Genomic DNA, 22,719 nt, shown 5'->3' with positions numbered 1-22,719 from the left:
ACAGGGACAGTAGGAGTATCCTCATTTGGGTTGAAGCTGGGTGTCCTAGCCTGTAAATCCATTCTTTGTCCCTTAATATACATGAAATATTTTGTCTAGACAGTGGTGTTATCATACTCATTGTCAATATCGATGTAAACTGTTCTAGCATTAAAATGAGCTATCTTAACTCCTCCTCAGAGTACATTTTGGACAATGAAACTTCTCCTAATATGTTCCATTCTAGGCATTGTATTTGGAAACTTGCCTATAATTTTATATTGGCACATGTTTGCAAGAGTAATCATGTAATCCTTTCGAGTGAAGATAAAAGTTGGCTGGCCCTGCTTGGTAGTTATTCTGGCAGTTGTGAACTCTATTAGGGCAATCTCTGGAGCCTGCCTTGCTCTTAGCTTGGTAGCCAGGGACTGTGTGACACTAGGTGGTGGTGGTGTAGGATAGGAGGGGTTTTTATTTGGTTGGTATTATTATCATTTGGAAATGATGGGGCAGTTATTTGGTGGTGCTGGCTATTTTGGCTGCTTTGGCTTATTAGAAGGGACTGTAACATTTGTATTTGGATATGTAGGAGATGAGTTTAGGTATTGATTGTAATCTTTTGCTTAAGGAGGATTTTCTTTGGGAGGTGAGTAAAGACTGTATGTTTTTTTATATTGGCTGGTAGCTTGTTTCTGATGTTGAGCAGCCTGAGTTTTATCCTAGTTGGTAGATATTTTAGGAAAGGTCGATGGTGTGGGTATGTGAGTGAGTTGGGGCTGTGTGGGAACATTTACATTCTTGGTTAACATATCAGCTATTGTAGTAGTTATGTGAGATACTTTAGCATTGTTGGTGGGCAGTTGATCATTGGACAAGGAAGCTACAGAGATAATACCTGATGGTAACAAATATGGGGATGATGGAATTGGCTGAGGTTGATCAGTAGGAGTAGGTGCAATTACCTTAGCCTTACCAACAAAAAGCTCCTTGACTAGTCGTTGGCCAAGTGAAGGAGCACAAACACCGTGGTCCTTCAGCAGTAATGCAGCAGGGGAATAAGTTGGTCGAGCACGATTGTTCTCAATCTAGGATTGAAATTGGACAACTCTACGATAGTCACTAGCCGTAATTAGATCCTTTTCAGCCAATTGGATTACATTTTGTCGAACAGGATTGGTGGCATGATTTGAAGTTTCTGATTATTTGATAGCTGTGGAATTTGGGTCGGTGAAGTGCTGATTTGCTTGCTCAGATATGTTATCCAAATGCACAGAATCAATTTCCTTTTGGTTTGGATGTGTGTGGATGCCTTCATTACCTTCTACATCAGCTTTGCGGTCATGAGCAGTATTGGAGTGATTCGAGTTCTCAATTTCCACTGTTGGAAGCTCTACTTCTCTGTTGGGAGGTAGCGTTTGAAGTTGAGAAGGATCTCCCATGAGTTATGGTTGTCGATTAGGCCCAGTGACAATCTAGGCGTCGATTGAGGATTCCAAACAATTTGCTGCAATAGTAAACCCGTCATCCTTTTGTAAAACTACAGCTTCACGTTTGGAATTTTGGAACGGAACCAATTAGGGGTTATGCGTAGTGGTAAAGGGGTTCGTTTGGGACAAATCGTGGGGAATTTCACCTCCTAATGGCGGATCTAAGGCCATTAAGGCACTTATTTTTATGTAGAAATATATCGCCGTACGAGAGAGAAAATTAGCGGTGGGATTTAGAGGTGGGTTTTTTGGGTTTGGGGTTTCCGCGGATTATTTTTTTTATAGCAAATATGCTACTAGGCATGCTTCCTAGTAGTTCTTATATTAATAATAAAAAGGATAAAACCACAATGGATGAGTACATGTAAGGGGGACAAAAGCTACAGTAATGTTGCCTCTATGCCTTGTCTATATAATCATCCATTTGCGCCTCCATTGCCTTATGAGAAGCCTTAATAGACCCTCGATATCGTCTCACGAGGGCGGATGATATCATAGCCGTATAGATATTTTCCAAAGGCGTAGGACATAAGCAAGCACATATTGTGCTAGACCTTACCTTACAATTCCTACTAAGGTAATAATAACCTCAGCTACTAACAAGAATGTAAAAAATATGAAGTAGAACGAACTAAGTATCGTATGATCATCATAGAGTTTATAACATACTCTACGATGATATTACATATGATGATGCTTATGAAATGGTAAAATAAAATTATGTACTAATTAGTGTCTTGCCCTCTGTACTGTATCTTTATAAATTCTTCGACTAGTAGAATCTTGTCTTCTTTATCAACCCTCTTCAAAAAGTCTTCAAAATTCAACATTTTTTCTTTGATCGATTGGACTTGTTGGATCTTGTTGATGTGATTGGGGATGAAAACCTTTTGATTTGCAACCTTCATCGGAGGTTTCCTAATGGTAAGCCCTTGTGACAATTTTCCATCCCAACTGTGTTGTCTTTCATGGGATATCATTGTGCTTTTGGTTTTATCGCTTCTCAAGTGTCTAGTTGAAAGATCTCCTTCCCTCGCTACATTGGCAAATATGTTGTGTAGGAGCTCCTCCTCTTACCCTTCTTCAAAGAATATTTGTGCCATGTCCACTCCAAAATTTTCAGTCGGATTGAATCCGGACACAAGTGTTCCTTTGTCGGTCCTAAGATTACCAAGATCTCTCAAGCTGTCCATGTCATGTGTAACAAAAGCGTGGAGGATATTTGTTGGTGTAAAATTGTATGTTGCAAATATTGAAGTGTTAATTCCAGTAGCTACTGCCTTGTTCGTCGATGAATTTTGGATTTCATTCGAATATGCTGAATTATTGTCCTTTTGTTGTTGTCTGAAAGGTACAAATACAGTTGCATTTGAACCTAAACTGCTCTTCTTTGGAACAATATCCGTTGAATTAGAAACCTGCTCGTTTTGCATCTTTGTTACCCTGTCATTTGTATGAGTTACTGAAAATTGAGCTGCCTTATCTTCACTAGCGGCCAAAAATATTTCTGCATAATCTTCGTCCTCATCTTCAACTTGATCAGCCCAACTATTTCTATTAACAATCAATGTATTTGTCACCCTTTGTTGCTCCTTAGAGCCAGTTAATTCATTTTTTGATGCTTGGGAGAGCGAGATCATAACTGTATTTGCCTCCTGGTTATTGCTCGTTGACATTAGCTGCTATCCAGAATCAACTGCATGTTCACCAAAAGAGTCCATAGATTGAGAGGGTACATCCAAGACGGAAGTATTCAGCATGACAAGAGGTGCCTTAATCTTTGTAGTTGTGTTCATTATCATAGTTGCCTGATCATCATTTACCATTTTAGCAAGATCTAGATTGGAAATATGCATTGTTGGTGTTTCTGCAGTAGGTGCTTGAGTTGCCTGACAAGTGCGATCGTTGAAAGTTACAATCTCAAGTCGAGCACCTTTATCCTTTGCATTTTTCTGCGTCTTTTCACTATCTGTATAGCATTTTTTTCAAGTTGTTTGTCAAGTCTCATCATCTAATTATGGCTCCTCATTTTCAGACTCATTCACAGTATGCTCACCCTCATTCGCCAAAGCATCAAAATAGTTGGAAATCCCAATGGCTGTTGTTGGTACAATCTTCATTTGAACGCTTGGAGATTGCTTCTTGCTAGGTGAACTAGTCACCCCTGTCCAGTTGTTACTGTTTGTATGTAATGACCCGGCCGTTCGTTTTGAGTAATACAGCCCCATTCCCCCATTTACTACTCAATTTATGCCTTGTAATTGGTTTATGACTTATCGAGTTAGTTGGTCCGGGTCCGGAAGGAATTCAGAGTGAAATGAGACACTTAGTCTCATAATTTAAAATTTTAAGTCAGAAAAGTTGATCAGATGTGGATTTATTCGTAAACGACCTTGGATTTGAATTTTGATGATTCCAATAGCTCCGTGTGGATATTTGGACTTAGGAGCGTGTTCGGAAAATTATTTGGAGGTACGTAGTGGAATTTGGCTTGAAATGACGTAAGATTGAATTTTTGGGAAGTTTAACCGAGGGGTTGACTTTTTGATATCAGGGTCAAAATTCGATTCTAAAAATTATAATAGGTCCGTTATGTCATTTATGACTTGTGTGCAAATTTTGAGGTCAATCGGACTTGATTTGATAGGTTTCACCGTCGTTTGTAGACCACTGCTGGAAATTTGAGGTTATTTGAGGGTTCGACTAAGTTCGTATGCTGTTTTAGGACTTGTTGGTATATTTGGTTGAGGTCCCGGGGGCCTCGGGTGAGTTTCGAATGGTTAACGGATCAAATTCAGACTTAAGACCACTACTGGAAATTTTGCTTCTGGTATTTTCGCACCTGCAGAGGTCTGATCGCAGGTATGAAGTTGCATGTGCGCACCAGCCACCGCAGAAGCGACCAGACATGAAGAGGAGCTGTAGTCGCAGGTGCGAAAAGGAACGCGCAGAACTGGAGGGAACGTTTTGGGGGATCGTAGATGCGGGCATTTAGTCGCACTTGCGAGACCGCAGATGCACCTAATCTGGTCGCAGGTGCGACAGGGCCTGGACAGAATAAAATTGGAGGAGTTCCGAGCTTTTGCCATTTTTGGGCATTTCTACTAGGGTTGGGCGATTTTGAGCGAGGTTTTCACGGGAGAACTTGAGGTAAGTCCCTTGTGATCATTTCTACTCCATATTATTTAATCATCATCGAATAATCCGACTAGATTACATGTTTTTGAGGTGTAAATCGGGGGTTTGAATTTAGGAATTTGGAAATAAGATTAGATGATTTTGAGTTCAAGTTGATGTCGGATTTTGGTAAAATTAGTATGGTTAGACTCGTAGTTGAATGGGCTTTCAGAATTTTTAAATTTTGTCGGGTTCCCAGACGTGGGCCCCACGAGCGAATTTTGAGCTAAATTTTGGATTTTTATGGAAAAACTCGCATTTTCTTATGGAATTAATTTCAATAAATTTTATTGACTGAATCGAATTATTCATGACTAGATTCGAGGCATTTGGAGGCCAATTCACGAGGCAAAGGTTTAGCGGAATAAGAATTTCACGGTTTGAGGTAAGTAACAGTGATAATTCTGGTCGTGAGGGTATGAAACCCCGGATTTTGGTATCATGTGATTACTTTAGAGGTGACACACATGCTAGGTGACGGGCATGTGGGCGTGCACCGAGTAGATTGTGATTTGGTCCGTCCCGTGGAAACTGTAAAGTTTTATTAATTTATTGTTAGCTATGTGCTCTCTATGTGTTGTGGAAATTTGATTGTAAGTCATGTTAGAAACCATGTTTAGGCTATATATTGGTTCTGTTGGGACCCACATAGGTTGTGTACATGTTGAACTACCTGTGTAATTGTTATTTTGTACCCAGTCACAGTTTACTAATTTATTTTATCCTAGTCTCTATTGTTCATTATTATTGACAGCCCGAGAGACGGGAGAGATTTGTGACTGAGTGAGGCCGAGGGCCTGATTGTGAGATATTATATTATAGCACGTGAGTTATCTATGCGAGATATTATAGCACATGAGTTGTCCGTGTCCGTGCAGATCCTTTCACTATAGTACGTAAGTTGTCCGTGTAGCACGTGAGTTATCCGTGCGGATCCAGATATCTATACTATAGCACGTTATTTGTCCGTGCAGCACGTGAGTTGTCATGCAGATTATAGCACTTGGGCTGTAGGAGCCCCTCCGGAGTCTGTACACCCCAGTGAGCGCGGGTACCTATTGAGTGTGAGTGCTGAGGGCTGAGAGCCGAGTGTTGAGCGGTTGTGACGATTTGAGTATTTGTTGCCCTGAGAGGCTGTACTTGCTTTTCATTTGTTGTTGCACTTAGTTTCTCTATGTCATTGATGTGAAATTTTCTGAAAGATCTTATATCCAGATTACATGAACTGGAACTGTATAAAACTGATTTGACTTAAACTTTTGGAATTCAAAGCATGTCTACTCTTTGCTGGAATTACTAAAAATGAACTATAACTATGTAGCTCGTCACTATCTTCAATTTCTTATTTATTATTGTTACTTACAGAGTTGGTTATACTCATACTAAATCCTGCACTTTGTGTGCAGATCCAGGTGTTCCTGGACATAGCGGGTATTGATCCTTTCACGCAGTTGAGTTTTCGTAGACTCAGAGGTAGCTGCTGTGTTTCACAGTCCTTGTCTCTCCTTTCCCTATATCCTTGTTTACTGTATTTGGTCTTAGACTATTATAGACCGTATTTTCCAGACTTTTATTCATATTAGATGCTCATGTACTCAGTGACACCAGGTTTTGGGGAGTGTTCGTATCAGTATTTGTGGGATTTTGTATTGTATTTAAATATTATATTTTCAAACTTTAAGAAATTGTGGTTTATTGAGATTGTCGGCTTTGCCTATTATTGAGATAGGCGCCATCACGACAGGTTAGGATTTTGGGCCGTGACAAGTTGGTATCAGAGCCCTAGGTTACATAGGTCTCATGAGTCATGAGCAGGTTTAATAGAGTCTTGCGGATCACTACGGAGATGTTTGTACTTATCTTCGAGAGGCTGCCGAACCCTTAGGAAAATTTCACTTTCTTGTATTCTATTATGCGGAATTGATTCAGCTTGAAAAATAACTCTTTTATTTCCTTCCACGCATTTCGTATGCGCATATGAGCACTCGGTATCAGCTGTGCATCGCCGGCTGGTGATTCTATGAATGATGTTCAAGATGTGTAATCTGCGTTTTGGTGATGGGCCAGTCTGGAGGACTTGATGCCAGGTTTAGACCACAGCTTAGGCTTAGTAGCTTCAGTTGTAACCAGTACATTTGGACTCATATGTCCAGTAATATCCCTACGAGTGGAATTTGTGGATCGATGAGCGGTGGAATGGCTTTGTGATGTGTATGATGTAACTGCGGAATCTGTTATGACAATTTGAATGTTCTTTTATTCCAGCTCAATGAATCTGTTATTTTTTTATGATTTCGAGACTGTGCACGGGTTGCTACGATGGATATGCATTATTATCGCATAATATTGGTGTAATGGTAAGGTGCTCGTTATGTGTTGAGGCGACGAATGGCTCGAAGAGAGGATTTCTCAGTACATGATTAAGGGGTTCAGCAATTAATTCCAGCGGAGGAAAGGCAGTCGGACTATAGATGTCCAAGTTTGGTTGTTAAAGTAACAAGACTTGGTATTTGCGAGCATGGTCAAATTTTCATTGTGATGCTGTGTCGCCGTCCTTGTTTGAACGCATTATGGTCCGCCGGTGTTATGGTCTTCTTGGATTTCACCTTCGGGGCAGGGTGTTATGAAATGGTGCATGAGGGGTGGTTGCCAGAGATAGTTGTGTGCAGCGGTTCAGAATCAAATGGGTATTTCTAATGTTGATGGCTCGAGAAGGATGATCTTCGAAGAGGCTTAGGGCCGGTAACAATTTATTGGTTCGTGTGCTACAGAGATGCATTTTGATTTGATGCAACAGTTGGCAAATAAATGATGAGGGAAGACATGACGGGAAGTGGTTCGCGATGGTTGAAGTACTAGCAGGTCAAGTAGGAGAAGTAGAGTTTGAGAAGTTGCTTAAAGGAGATGGTTTAACCGAAGTAATAGTGGCAGATTAGCATACGGATTATGTGGTAGGTAGTCACGTGCCTTGAGAAAGTGTAGAATGGTTTGGAATCGTGATAGAATGTGATTTGGCCTATGGACTTTATTTGGAGTGATGGTTACTGTACGGAGAAAGATTTAATATGGCAGAAAGGAGTTTGTTTGAAAGGAAAAGGAATGTGAAGATCTGATTATCGTTTCAGGCGCAATATGACATGACTTCGGAAGATATTGTTGAACTTTCAGTTGATGTAAAAAGGGAAAGTGCAGACTTATACAAATGGTGGGCGAGCATGAGCTTAGTAGAATTTACTGATTACGTGGTCATTGCACCTAGTGCAGTGTCGTTGGGAGATGTCGGTAAGGAATTTCACAGGTGGGTTATCTCTTGTGAGCAGCTAGTGGTGGCGTGATGTTGATGAAGCTTCTGCGAGGAATATTACTTGCTACCTGGTAAGAGGTCGAGTATGTGACTGTGGCTGGCGATTCAGAATTTTCATGAAAAGCTTAACAAAAGACTTCAAGAAATTTGGCGGGTTAACGGTGTGAGATCTTGGTAATCGAGAAGGAGAAAACCTTGCAGGTTCTAATTTTATATAATTGCAGCTTAAGGCTAAGTGGGGGAGCTTGCTATTGACAATTTGATTTCATGGTTACGTGTTAAATTTTAGTTTTGGTCTGAGGCATACTTGTGGTTTAGTTATGACTTACAGAGGAGGAGATCGAGGATGACTCGGGTAAGTAAATTTCTGGATACGGGTTACATTGCACTTTATGAAAACATGAAAATTATGGAATGATTAAGTTGTTATTTTGAAGGATGTGGTGTACACGAAGTATGAATTTTATTGGTGGTGATAAGGCAGGGTTACTTATTTGAGTGTTGATTGTGGTAAAGTAGCACATGTCTTTCGGCCCGTTTGGGGCAGAGTAAATTAGATTTGAGTAGAGTGGATGACTCTCGAGAGGGTTCTAATGGATTCAAAATGTATATGTGGAAATTAAATTTTTTTTTGAATTTGTATATCACTAGAATCAGTTACTTACATTGGATGGTATCAGTACGTGCGGTATTTTTGTTTGACTATGGATTCTACATTTCAGTATATGAAAGGAAAGAGGAATAATTTTAAATTTGCATAAGGTATTTTCAGAGTAAGTGTTACGGTTGGGGTATTTATGGAGGTTCTTAAGGAGAATACAATGGCTTATGGGTCATAGGGCGATGTGGTTTTATATTAGGATGTCTTGTAGTGAGCTTTGGGTAAGGATATATGTGTTCTGACAAGGAAAAATGTCAACTTGAGGATAATTCAGAAGAAACTCGAAGAAGATAAGACAAATGGGTAACATGATGGATCCGTATGGTAATGGTATGCTCGGTTCTTTTAGTTCTTTTGATGAGGTAAGGCTTTACGGGTGTTTTGTGGCAATACTCTCGGATTTGGCAACCTGTGTGGCTTGGTGGAGTTAGAAGAATTCAGTTATGATAGCTTAGTTATGTGCAAATGAATTTCAAAGTGCTCATGCTGGTTTCTACCATGGTTTGAACCGGATATTTTCTACCGGTGTATGGAACGTGTTATGTATTGTGATTTCCTCCTAGAAAGAAGCAAGAGAGAGGTTTCCAACTAATAAGGTATGTAATTTGCTGGTGACTTAGAGTTTATAATGAGATTCTTGTGCCTTTCACATGATAGATGTGGTATGTTGCGCGGGATTAAGATTTACATGTACAAGGTAGCAGTTCATACTTGAAAGGAAGATCACAAATTCTGGACAGAATAGTTAATTACAGATAATTAGATGAATGTTATAACTGCTCGGTAATCCCTGAGAAGGGTGCGCATTTTAAAAGGCGCATTGTGGTTTGACTTACAGATGTTCATTGGTATTGTAGTACTCACCTGGTTGATAGACTGCCGGTATTTAAATTATTGATATATGGCACGAAAGATTTATCAAAGTATTCTGTATGGGAAGATCGTGAATGGAAGATGTGTTAGTCATTCTAGTACTGGAGTTGGGATCAGTTACGGTGATTCATGTGTTCGATGAATCTGGAGACTGGGAGTTCTCAGAAGTATATTGTTTCGGGGTTGCGACCTATTTGAAGTGACTATTTTATTTTAACTCAGTGGAGGCACTAGTTGCGCTAATTATTTGTGATAGCTACGCGCTATAAGGGTTCATATATGTGAGGTTTGAGCCAATGTTCGAGCATCGGGGCAAGTATTCATACTCGAAAGAATGCTTAGCCTATGATATGCCTAGAGTTGACTGTTAAGCGTAAAGTTACAACGTTTCTCGTGTTCGTACCTTTTTTGAGAACTATATGGGCTACATTTGAGGTTACAAATAGGTTAATTTCCTTGAATAAATGGGGTAGTTACTATTTCCGCGTTAACTTACCGATTTGAAGTGTGATAGAAGACTTTGCACATGCTTACACTATGGCGTGCTATTTATACCAGTCCAGGAGCTTGAGAATCTTATTCCATTATCATATACAAGTGTACTCGTTTAATTGCTCATGTATGATATGCTGGGACTGGAGGCCTGTGACCATGCCAGGCGATTCATACTATTGGCACGTGAGTTGTCCGTGCCGTATGTAGGAATTTTATTTCTTTGATAATTTATAGGATTTCATTGCCTTCCATCCTCTACGATCAAAATTACATGAGCAGCGTATTTGATGAATTGTGTACATGCGCCTACGGTTATCCTCTTCATGAAATTTGAGTTGGTTGTAACATTGTGGTTGTGGTGGTGCTTGTTGAACTTGCAATATAGTTCTCTTCCTTGATACATCTCCCATATTTGGGTACACGGATTACGCAATTGTGGCTTGAGTTATATTGATGTGGCTTGACAGTGGGATAGTTGTGATTAATAATATAAAGTCATTGGACCTAGAATGGGTACTATCAGGCTTGATTATGGTATATTCAAGAGGGTTATTCTTTTGGTTAGGGCGAGAGAGCTCCATGGCTAGTTGATCTGATGAGTGGTTATGAATTTTTTTTCAATTGTTTCTTTCATCATTGGCAGTGTACGAAGGTTGTGGAATGAGGTTCTGTTGATTGCGGGATTTTGTACTAGTACTCGGTTGGTTTGGGGGAGTTACTGTGATCAGGTATGGTGCTAGGAGCGGGCGAGTTGTGTAATATGCTGCGTGATTATATCCGTGATTATAGTTATAGCTCGATGCAGCTTGTTTAGACTCATACAATGTGTAAATGTAAGATTCGTGTCTTGAAAAGAAATTATAATGGTTGAGAATTGAATTCCAAGGTTTTTGGGCTAAGGCTAAATTAAGGATTTCCAGTTGTATTGTGTTGTCAGGCCTATGTGGAATAGGGTGACGTGGGATCACCCCCGGGTATGCGAGTAGTAAGATGGAATAGTGATTTGATGGCTTGGAACAACTCTTGGCACGTTCAAGGACGAACGTAAGTTTAAGTGGGGGAGAATGTAACGATCCGACCGGTCGTTTTGAGTAATACAGCCCCGTTCCCCCATTTACTGCTCAATTTATGCCTTACAATTGATTTATGACTTATCGGGTTAGTTTATTCGGGTCCGGAAGGAATTTTGAGTGAAATGAGACACTTAGTCTCATAATTTAGAATTTTAAGATAGAAAAGTTTACCATATATGGATTTATGTGTAAACGACCTCGGATTTTAATTTTGATGATTCCAATAGCTCCGTATGGTGATATTTGACTTATGAGCGTGTTCGAAAAATTATTTGGAGGTCCGTAGTGAAATTTGGCTTGAAATGCCAAAATATTTAATTTTTGGAAAGTTTGACCGTGGGGTTGACTTTTTGATATCGGGGTCGAAATTCGATTCTAAAAATTTTAATAGGTTCGTTATGTCATTTATGACTTGTGTGCAAAATTTGAGGTCAACCGGACGTGATTTGATAGGTTTCGGCGTCGTTTGTAGAAACTTGAAATTTAAAGCTCATTAGGCTTGAATTGGTGTATGATTCATGGTTTTAGCGTTTCTTGAGGTGATTGAGGGTTCGACTATGTTCGTATGATGTATTAGGACTTGTTGGTATATTTGGTTGAGATCCCGGGGGCCTCGGGTGAGTTTCAGATGGTTAACGGATCAAATTTGGACTTAAGACCACTGCTTGAAAATTTTCTTCTGGTATTTTTGCACTTACGGAGGTCTGATCGCAGGTGCAAAGTCGCATGTGCGCACCAGCCACTGTAGAAGCGACCAGACATGAAGAGGAGCAGTAGTCGCAGGTGCGAAGCAATTTCAACACCTGCGAGGTCGCAGGTGCGAAAAGGAACGCGCAGAAGCGGAGGAAACCTTTTGGGGGATCGCAGATGCGGGCATTTAGTTGCACCTGCGAGACCGTAGATGTGCCTAATCTGGTCGCAGGTGCGACAGGGTCTGGACAGAATAAAATTGGAGGAGTTCCGAGCTTTTGCCATTTTTGGGCATGTCAAGCTCGGGTTGGGCGATTTTGAGCGAGGTTTTCATGGGAGAACTTGAGGTAAGTCCCTTGTGATCATTTCTACTGCATATTATTGAATTATCGTCGAATAATCCGACTAGATTACATATTTTTGAGGTGCAAATCGGGGGTTTTAATTTAGGGACTTGGAAATAAGATTTGATGATTTGGAGGTCGAGTTGATGTTGGATTTTGGTAAAATTAGTGTGGTTAGACTCATGGTTGAATGGGATTTCAGATTTTTTAAATTTTGTCGAGTTCCGTGACATGGGCCTTACGGGCGATTTTTGAGATAAATTTCAGATTTTTATGGTAAAACTTGCATTTCTTATGGAATTAATTCCAATAAATGTTATTGACTGAATCGAATTATTCGTGACTAGATTCGATGCGTTTGGAGGCAAATGTTTAGCGGAATAAGAATTTTACGATTTAAGGTAAGTAACAGTTATAAATCAGGTCATGAGGGTATGAAACCCCAGATTTTGGTATCATGTGATTACTTTGGAGGTGACGCACATGCTAGGTGACGGGCGTGTGGTCGTGCACCGAGGAGATTGTGACTTGGTCCGTCCCGTGGAAACTGTAAAGTTGAATAATTTATTGTTAGCTATGTGTTCTCTATGTGTTGTGGAAATTTGACTGTAAGTCATGTTAGAAACCATGTTTAGGCTATATGTTGGTTCTATTGGGACCCACAGAGGTCGTGTACATGTTGAACTACCTGCGTAATTGTTGTTTTGTAATCAGTCACAGTTTACTTGTTTATTTTATCTCAGTCTCTATTGTTCATTATTGATGGATCATATCATTGTTGTTTGGGCTAGTTTCATTATTATTAAGAGCCCGAGAGATTATAGAGATTTGTAACTGAGTGAGGGCCTGATTGTGAGATATTATATTATAGCACGTGAGTTATCCGTGCGAGATATTATAGCACGTGAGTTGTCCGTACAGTACGTGAGTTGTCCGTGTGGATCCTTATACTATAGCACATGAGTTGTCCGTGCAGATCCTTATACTATAGCACGTGAGTTGTCCGTGCAGTACGTTAGTTGTCCGTGCGGATGCAGATATTTATACTATGGCACGTGAGTTGTCCGTGCAGATTATAGCGCTTGGGCTGTAGGAGCCCCTTCGGAGTCTGTACACCCCAGTGAGCGCAGGTACCCATTGAGTGTGAGCGCTGAGGGCTGAGAGCCGAGTGGTTGAGTGGTTGTGACGAGTTGAGTATCTGTTTCCCTGAGAGGCTGCACTTGCTTTTCATTTATTGTTGCACTTAGTTTCTATCTTTCATTGATGTGAAATTTTCTGAAAGATCTTATACCCGGATTACATGAACTTGAACTGTATAAAACTGATTTGACTTAAACTTTTGGAATTGAAAGCATGTCTTCTCTTTGCTGGAATTACTGAAAATGAACTATAACTGTGTAGCTCGTCACTATCTTCAGTTCCTTATTTATTATTGTTAGTTACTTAGTTGGTTGTACTCATACGACACACTGCACTCTGTGTGCAGATCCAGATGTTCCCGTATTATAGCGGGTGTTGATCCTTTCACGCAGTTGAGTTTCCGGAGACTCAGAGGTAGCTGCCATATTTCGCAGACCTTGTCTCTCCTTTCCTTATCTCCTTGTTTACTGTATTTGGTCTTAGACTATTATAGATCGTATTTTCCATACTTGTATTCATATTAGATGCTCATGTACTCAGTGACACCAGGTTTTGGAGAGTGTTCGTATCAGTATTTTTGGGATTTTGTATTGTATTTAAATATTATATTTTCAAACTTTAAGAAATTGTGGTTTATTGAGATAGTCGGCTTGCCTAGCATTGAGTAGGCACCATCACGACAGGTTAGGATTTTGGGTCGTGGCATTGTATTTGATTTTCCTGGAGTCATCTATGAATTCATTGGAGTATCAAGTACTCGCCCTGGACCTTTAGCTAACGAATGAACTAGCTGAGGATTAGATTGATTCACAGTTGTTTTCAAAGAACCAGTTGCTTTCAATTCCCCATGTGCCGCCTTCACAATTCCAGTTGAATTTTGTAGTTGTGTAGCCTCTTCATTCCCCACTATATTGCCCGTGGAAGCTGCATACTTCGATGCTTTATCTCTGAAATTAGCAGTAGGTTTAACAACCCTAGTTGTTGCACGTTCACTAGCTTTTTTCAGTGCAGCAGTAGTATTCAGCTTTGAAAGCGTAGGCTCACGAATCACTTCCTTAGAACATGTAGACATGACATACTCCAATTCCATAACATCTACACGATCAGTAGTTCTTCGATCTCTAAGAAGAGAATAACATTCTGGTTGCATAACAGAGACATGGAATGACATAGTTGAAGGAATCCGTACATGTGCATAGAATTGTGCTCCTGCTTTTGAAGGTGTTTCACTGGTTTTGCCTAATTTTTAATATCCAATCCCATGTATTTGCTCTTTTCCTCCAGTTTAAATTTGCTCTTTAGCATGATTACCACTATTTTCCATATTAGTGTAAGGTTGTAAGTGTCACGCCCCAAACTCGGGGAGCGCGATTGGCGCTCAACCGAGTGAACCCGGCCGGGCAAGCCTGTTAGATTTATTTCTACCCAAACTTATCCATGAATAAAGAGGAGATACACTCCATTAATCAAACACTGGAAATATTTCATTAATAACTCCCATTTCATTTCCATTAGTAGCTTCATTCATAATATCCAAAATATTACAAGTTTATAGATATAATGAAAAACATGTTTGCCAAATAGCAACATTTCTAGTTCAATTCCCAACATCATATACCACCCACAACCTGTCCACGGAGCCTCTAAGTAAGACAAAAGAATAGTATGGAAGTGTCAGCAACAAGGCCCCGGCTATACCTCAAGACACAAAGTGTAACATCAAGTGACATCGAGCCAGGAATAGAGTAGGGCTCACCAAAACCTGCCGAATAGGGAGTAACTGCTAACGAGGACCAAAGCTGCCCGCTGCTGAATCACCTGCATCCATTGAAGATGCAGCGCCCCCCGCAGAAGGGACGTTAGTACATATGGAATAGTACTGGTATGTAAAGCTAACTATCTTCTTTCAAAAAAGAATGCCAATGTATGAAAGGGAAACCCATAGAAACAACAATCAACAATCACTGATATTCAAATGCAAAGTTAAAATATAATAATTTCCAAAATACGAAGATAACACTGTAAAGTGATAATCAAAATATGATGATAATATTATTTTTGGTTTGGAGATCTTTATCACAAATATACCACTATTCACAATATCACCATTCACAATACCAATATTCACAATACCAATATTCACAATACCAATATTCACCATTCCAATGCCATCGTACTTTTAGCACGGAGTCCGATCACGACCCGATCAGCTAGGCCATCTCATTAGAGACATCAACCACAATCACTCTCAATACCAATACTACCGTACTTTTAGAACGGAGTCCGATCACGACCTGATCAGCTAGGCCATCTCATTAGAGACATCAACCACAATCAAAATTTTAAATTACAATTTTCGGCACTATCACAATCTATGTGCAAATATACCACCGTGAATCTAGCACGGATTCCGATCACGACCCGATCGGCTAGGCTATCTTATTTGAAGAAATCAACCAAAATCACAATTTCAATCATAATTTTCAGCACAATTACCACCATGTGTGCGACATGGTGCCGATCACAACCCGATCGGCTAGGATGTCTCACCACAATGCCGTGTGGATCGACAGCACCCTTTTCTATCAATCAATCTCATCCAAATTAAGGGGAATAATTTTATCACATCAACATCATCCCAAATAAGGGGAATAATTCACAAAAATAACACAGGCACAAATGTATTTACCTTATCATCTTTCACATTGTATGAATCTCCACTAGTATTTTCAACCATAACAACAACAATATTTCCTTGGCTCTTTTGGCCGTTCACAATATTCTTTATTCAAGGCACGGTGGCCGTATTGTATATTCCACGCTTTCATTTATTCCCTCTCATGTATCATCATCATAAATATCAACATATATACTATTCCGAAAATCATAACTTTAAGTTCATTAGAAATGAAGGCTTTAAACACAATGTATTTCTTTCCAAGAAATGGTGTAAAATTATTGGCAATTGAAGCGCAAGTTAAAATCATAAACAAGTAAAACATAATTTATTCTTGAAAAACTTTTCCCCAAAAAAGGCAATACACAATTTCAACTCACGAATATATAAGAACGCAAAACACATTGAAAATACTCACAAAGCACAACATTAGCTAAAACAGCCACACATGGGCATCACTTGAGTTCATAAGCTTTTAGGCAAATTCTATTTTCAAAGTCAATTTTAGAATAGTTAAATCAAGGATCATTTCATAACCTTTCTCACATCATTTAATTTCATTGGCACCACTGGCCACAAGTATAATTTTCACTGTTGGCGCGTTGGCCACACTTTATATCCCCAAGTCACTTATTTCACTTACAATCATCTTTATAGATTATTAACCATAAGACATTTCCGATCAAGACTTTAGGTACACATATGAGCAATTAAGAGTCTTAAGCATATTGAGACTTTCTCACACAATTTGGCATCATAACCTTCATTTGAAACACGACTCAAAGACATATCATTTCAATACACATATCATTCTTAAACACATTCCTAAAAGATAACATAATGTGATAGGAACATTCGGAACATGTTTTGAAAACATAATTCTCGGCATTTTGCTTATTCGGAATTCATATTGAACATATATCTTTCAACACTAACTTATTTGTAATAGCCAATTTTTTATAATGAACAACTCGGGACTTACATAAATTTTATGAACACTGTGGGATTCAATTCTAAGAGAGAAGTTTAGCCAAGATACCTTTTCTTGAGCTTTCCTTACATTACTACGACGTTCTGGAAATTCTAGCAACTTCAATCTATTTGGAAACATAATAAAAGTAAACCATAATTAGGAAGATATTCGTGGTTTCATCTCATTTGAGCATTTTATCAAACACTAGATGTGCAAATTGGTTACAAGTTTCTTCCACAAGATTTCTTTCACTTAACAACCCAATCCTTACCCATTTAGGCTCAACAATCTTCCCAGAAACCTTATTGGTACATGCATGTATAAATAATACTCTTACACCCAAGAATCATACTCTTAATCAACCATCTTCTACCAAAATTCGAAATTGAAAACTAGGGTATGGAACCTTACCCCTTAGATGAAGAACTTGAGAGATTTCTTGTTGGATTTCAAGGCTTGAGCAAGATTTGATGAACAAGGGCTTAGGAATTCCTCCTCTCACTCTAGGGGACTTTCCCCTCACTAAAAATATCAGATTATCCCTCCAAAATAGCGCTAAGATCGTTTTATAGGAACTAGGGTCGGGATATTAAATTACAAAAATGGACCCTCAAAAATCTGGATCGGGCTACAGACCAGGTTTGGCACGGTCTATAGCGAGCTACAGACCAGGCTCCGGGAGCTCTGCCGCGAGCTACAGACACATGCTTCGCGAAGGATATATCACGGTCTAGCGCGCTACAGACCTGGCTTCGCGAGGGTTATAGCATGGTCTAGCACGCTACAGACCTGGATTCGCGAGGGTTATAGCACCGTCACATTCTTCCAGCCTTTCGAAATTTGAATAGAAGTTCTTGTAGGAGCGTCCAAATGACAAACGTTTTGAAGCGTTAGAAACTAGACTCAAAGGGCTGTAATTTGATAGGTATATCACCTCCTAAGTCGTTATAGTTTGGTAGCAGCATGCGTTTGAAGTAGTATCTTGTACGAATTGAGACATCCTTTCCACTTAAGGTATCCAACTTGTTCCACATGAATTCTTGCCATTCACAAAATTCCGTAGTATGTTTCAACACACCTTAAACATATATTTTTCATTTCAAAATAATGTGGTTATATCCCATGGGTCTCCTTTAATACTCGAACACGTTATTCCCAAATACCGTTGGCGCACTTTAAAATCTTAAATCATTAGGAAATTTTTAACGGGGCCTTATAGTAAGGCAGATTTCACAGCTGTAATCCTAGCTTGAAAATAAGGATCATTAGCAGCCAGCTTTTCCCCCCTCAGAAAACTGAGAATTTTGTTGCACTGATGTAGATTTAGAACCTGCAAATTCAGCACTTGGTTGTTCATGCATAATTCCTCGATCATTACCAATTTGAATACCAGATTCCCCAGCGATCTGTTGTACCACATCACGCTTGGTTGATGTAACAGCTTGATCAGCAGCAGTTGTTAAAGCACCAGCAGTAGCTTTATACATCCTCGCAAAAACAGTGGAGGCTGGGATATCCTTCAATCACTTATCATCTCTAATTGCATTTTTCTTGACTTGCGCAACACCTACACCCCTATACTGTCTCCCGGCATCACCTAGAACTTGAGCAACCTTCAAACTCCTCTACACATCTTTTTCTCCAGTTTTTTGGATCTGCATATCCACACCACAGTCATCAGTTGCTTCTTTGTATTCTACCAAAGTCCCATCATTTGTATGACCCTCATGAGGCATGTTTAAGGCCTAAAGCCGCATAACACCGTCATCCCCAATCACAACTTCCTTGGAACTACCCCGCTACACCGTGTCTCTTAACACCAACAAGTGAGGATCATCAAACTAGTAAGCCTTGATACGATCCAACAATGATGAGTGTGACACAACACAAGTGATGACCCGACTAGGCTGCGAAACATCCAATCTCAAATACAAGAACATCATGTGATTCAATTCTAGGAGAGAAGTTTAGCCAACATACCTTGCTTTGAGCTTTCCTTAAATTACTACAGTGTTCTAAAAATCCTAGCAATCCCAATCTATTTTGAGAAATAACAAAATTGAACACAAATTAGGAAAATATAAATGGTTTCAGCTCATTTGAGCATTTTATCAAAAACTAGGTGTGCAAATTTGACTACAAGGTTCTTCTACAAGATTTCCTTCATTCCACAACCCAGTATTTACTTATTTGAGCTCAAAAATCTTCTGACAAACCTTGTTGGTACAAGCATGTATAAATAAAAATCTTACACCCAAGAATCATACTCTCAATCAACCATCTTCTACCCAAATTAAAAATTGAAAACTAGGGTATGGAACCTTACCTCTTAGATGAAGAACTTGTGAGGTTTCTTGTTGATTTTCAAGGCTTGAGCAAGATTTTGATGAACAACTAGCTTAGGGAATTCTCCTCTCACTCTAGGGCACTTCCTCTCCCTAAAAATATCAGATATTTCCTTAAAAAAATGGTTCCTTATGTCTATTTATCGAGATAGGGTTTGGTTATAAGGATAGAAAAATGGACCCTCCAAAATACGAACCGGGCGACAGACCAGGCTTTGTAAGCTCTATAGCACGGTCTAGCGTGCTACAGACCTTGCTCTGCGAGCTCTATAGCATGGTCTAGCGCGCTACAGACCTTGCGCCGTGAGCTCTATATCATTTTCTAGCGTGCTACAGCCCTGGCTCCGCGGGGTGTATAACACGGTCTAGCGTGCTATAGACCTGGCTTTGCGAGGTCGAAATGATTCAACTCCCCAACATACTGTTCAACCTAAACAGTCCAAAAATATAATAAATTAGCCTACCTTGGCACCACGGAACCTTAAATTCCTTAGCGAAAGTTTCTGAGGCCTTACATTTTTCTTCTTTCGAATGCGGATCTCCCTGGAAAACTAATCTTAACTAATTTTTGTCCCATTTCACGCCCGAAACCTAGGGAGATGCGACTGGCACCTGGTGCCTAACATGATTGAACATATAACCTGTAAATCACGTACCATATTGTTTCCATAAATAACTAGGCGGACAAGGTCGTAACATATGACATCAACCCATAACCAATCCATGGTATGCATATAAGGGACGACAAGTCCACCATGAGTATCATTACATTGATATATAAATAACTTCAAAAAGCTCATCTACACGGGCCTATAAATCCACCATATAAAATAGTATAACTGACCGCATGTATATCTGTATCTGCAAAAGCCTCTAAGAGTATCAGACAAAAGTAACGTGGTTGGTACTGGGCCTCGGCCTACCCGTAAAGTCTTTATACATAAACAAAACAAAATATGTATAGACTCGGATGCAATCCGGTTGATATGGTGTCTTAATGATCAATTGCTGAACTTTGAAATTTGTTACTCCGAGGTTCATCTATCATCTAAAACTGTAGCATAAAATACAGCATCCCTAGCAAAGGGATATCAGTACAAAAGAATGTACTAAATAAATAAGGAAACATGATACGCAAATGTAAGTAGAACACACAAATGAAGGAATGTTGAAGGAAACAACTGAACTTACATCTCAAGTTACAAGGCAACCTGCAAGGCATATACTATATTCTTACCAACCTGGATATGTCTCGCAGTCCATAATCTCGTTATGTTGGGCCCTTGGGAGTAATACCCAAACCAACAAATAATCTAAATCAATAGTGTGCATGTTGATTAATCACATAACAACTATTTTGCTATTTCACAATAGGATATCGTACATATTTGCTAGATACTAGATAAGTGAATCTGTACTTTCTCGACTATCAAGCCAATATCTCCCGGTCTAGCGAGTCGGTAACTACCAGGTTATCAAACATGTATCTTCTAGTCTAGCACACATGTAACTATCAGGCATTGGACATGTTCGCAATGTCTATCATAACATACAACAAATACAAAGCACATAAAGTTCTCATGTCCACTCTAGCGAACATTCGTCGAGTTACGAAAGACTTTCTGAGTGTGTCGATATGACTTATATACACTTTTTAGGATAATAAAAAGGTTAACAATAATCATAAAAAACTCATCTTATCGAGGCAGTACCAAACAGAATGTTCATGGAATCATCGGACACGCAAATAAAGCATCTATGAGGTTCTACTTCTTGGAAGCACACTTGGAAGGAAAGTTGTTTGGAATTCATGCTAAAGAAACAAAGGAATAGACTTAACATACCTCATTCCTAATAGTTGTAATACTACGACGATCAAGTCTCTCCTTTAAAATTTTGATGTATAATATTCACAATAAAAGAAACCTCATGTTAGCAACCAAACACTATTAAAGACATTAAGACAATTCGTCGAACATTTGGTGGGCGTATGGTTTTAAGGCCCTTTCATAATGGTGTTTCACCACACCCTTCGTTCTTTCTAACTTAAAAAGACACAAAAACCTCCTTATGAGGTTACAAAAACAATCCACAAACCACAACATACAAAATTTCCCCTTCCATATCACATATGAATCACAAAGCTTGGACTCACGGCTTCCGATCACCGTCCCGTGAGTTCTTATCGAAAAACACCTTACAATACTTATTTGAATCCATATATATATGTTAGAAGAATCTTATTACCTCGGTTTCTTTTTCCCTGATAATTCATCACTTGAACGTTTCTGAAAGAAAACCAAGATGGACTGAGTGTAAGATTCATGTTCTTGAGGAAGCATTTTACTAGTAAAATATTTGGATCACTTACTTTGACCTTGGAGAGTGAGAGGAGGAGAGAAAATGGAGAAAATTATTTACGATGAGGTCTTCAACGAAAACCGATAGTGAAATCTTGAAGTTTTAGCTGGAAAACAACAAGCTTTGGCCGACTTAACATTGGGTGCCACATGTTCCACAATAATTGGGCGCTACGCACATTTGTAGTAAAACGGGCATCTCATTTTACTCCAATGTTTTATCGATGAATTGTTTGCGGCATTCGAAACTAAAATCAAAGAAATTCAATTTTGTGTGTGGATCACCCTGCAACTCAGAGTATATTGGGAGAAAATCTCATTGACATCAGGCCCAAATTTCAGTAAACTTATGAACATAACTTGCGATAACTGTTGCCGGCTTTTGTTTTACAACTTGCTTGACATCAAAACATAATATAAGAGTATTATGAAATTCAAATAGCTCATAAAACGACATTCTTAGCATGTTAAGCACACCTATTCTTACCCCAAAAGTATGGGTTATAATATTGGCCCATTCCTCCAATATACAGTCCACAAGTCACTCCATAAGTTGGAAATTCACTCGCTTTGATTAACTTGACCTCTAATCCTTCTTAAACATACTAAACATAACCATAATCACTTATTTTGCAGATGGTATCATATTCTCTTCTAAGAGAGGCACACCTGCTTTTAGCTCATAGTTTCACTCTTGCTTTTGCCTTACCTTCTATTATATTACTAAAGGGCGAATGGGGGGGCGTGTGCAATAGTTTTCTTACTTTATCTCAATCCCTTCAATGCCTATAATTTGAGAGATAAGAGGAAAGCCCTCTCTCGAATTCCAAGATGTAACACAAAAAATGACTCTCTTTGCCGGGATGTCAGCGGGTTATAAACATAGGAATAGTGTAGCTCTCCGAGCTTATGATGACTAACTCGTGATGCAGCTTAACGTATAAAAAATGCAGGATATAACATCCTCCTACCCCTTAAATATTTATCCTTAAATGCCAGGCTACAATTTTGAGGAAGACTAAATTTACGAATACGAAAATGCTTAGCTCTAGTTTATCTTACATATATGACATCAGTGGTTAGGGGAACAGTAGCAAATATGTGACTGGTAGAGATCTATACGGGAACCGTACACTTCTAG

The 22,719-nt window shown here is 39.3% G+C and overlaps 1 long non-coding RNA gene across 1 annotated transcript; it reads right to left on the bottom strand.

Annotated features, from left to right (window-relative positions):
- Window positions 1–14,685: 14,685 nt before the first annotated feature.
- Window positions 14,686–22,256, bottom strand: LOC104121021 (uncharacterized). The gene is made up of 3 exons (XR_691785.4): window positions 21,590–22,256; window positions 21,466–21,506; window positions 14,686–15,041 (listed from the first exon to the last, which is right to left on the bottom strand). It is a non-coding gene; the product is annotated as an uncharacterized lncRNA (long non-coding RNA).
- Window positions 22,257–22,719: the final 463 nt, after the last annotated feature.

This window comes from Nicotiana tomentosiformis, chromosome 7, assembly GCF_000390325.3.
Source record: "Nicotiana tomentosiformis chromosome 7, ASM39032v3, whole genome shotgun sequence".
Lineage (NCBI taxonomy): Eukaryota > Viridiplantae > Streptophyta > Magnoliopsida > Solanales > Solanaceae > Nicotiana > Nicotiana tomentosiformis.
This window is presented reverse-complemented; position numbering and strand designations above follow the sequence as displayed.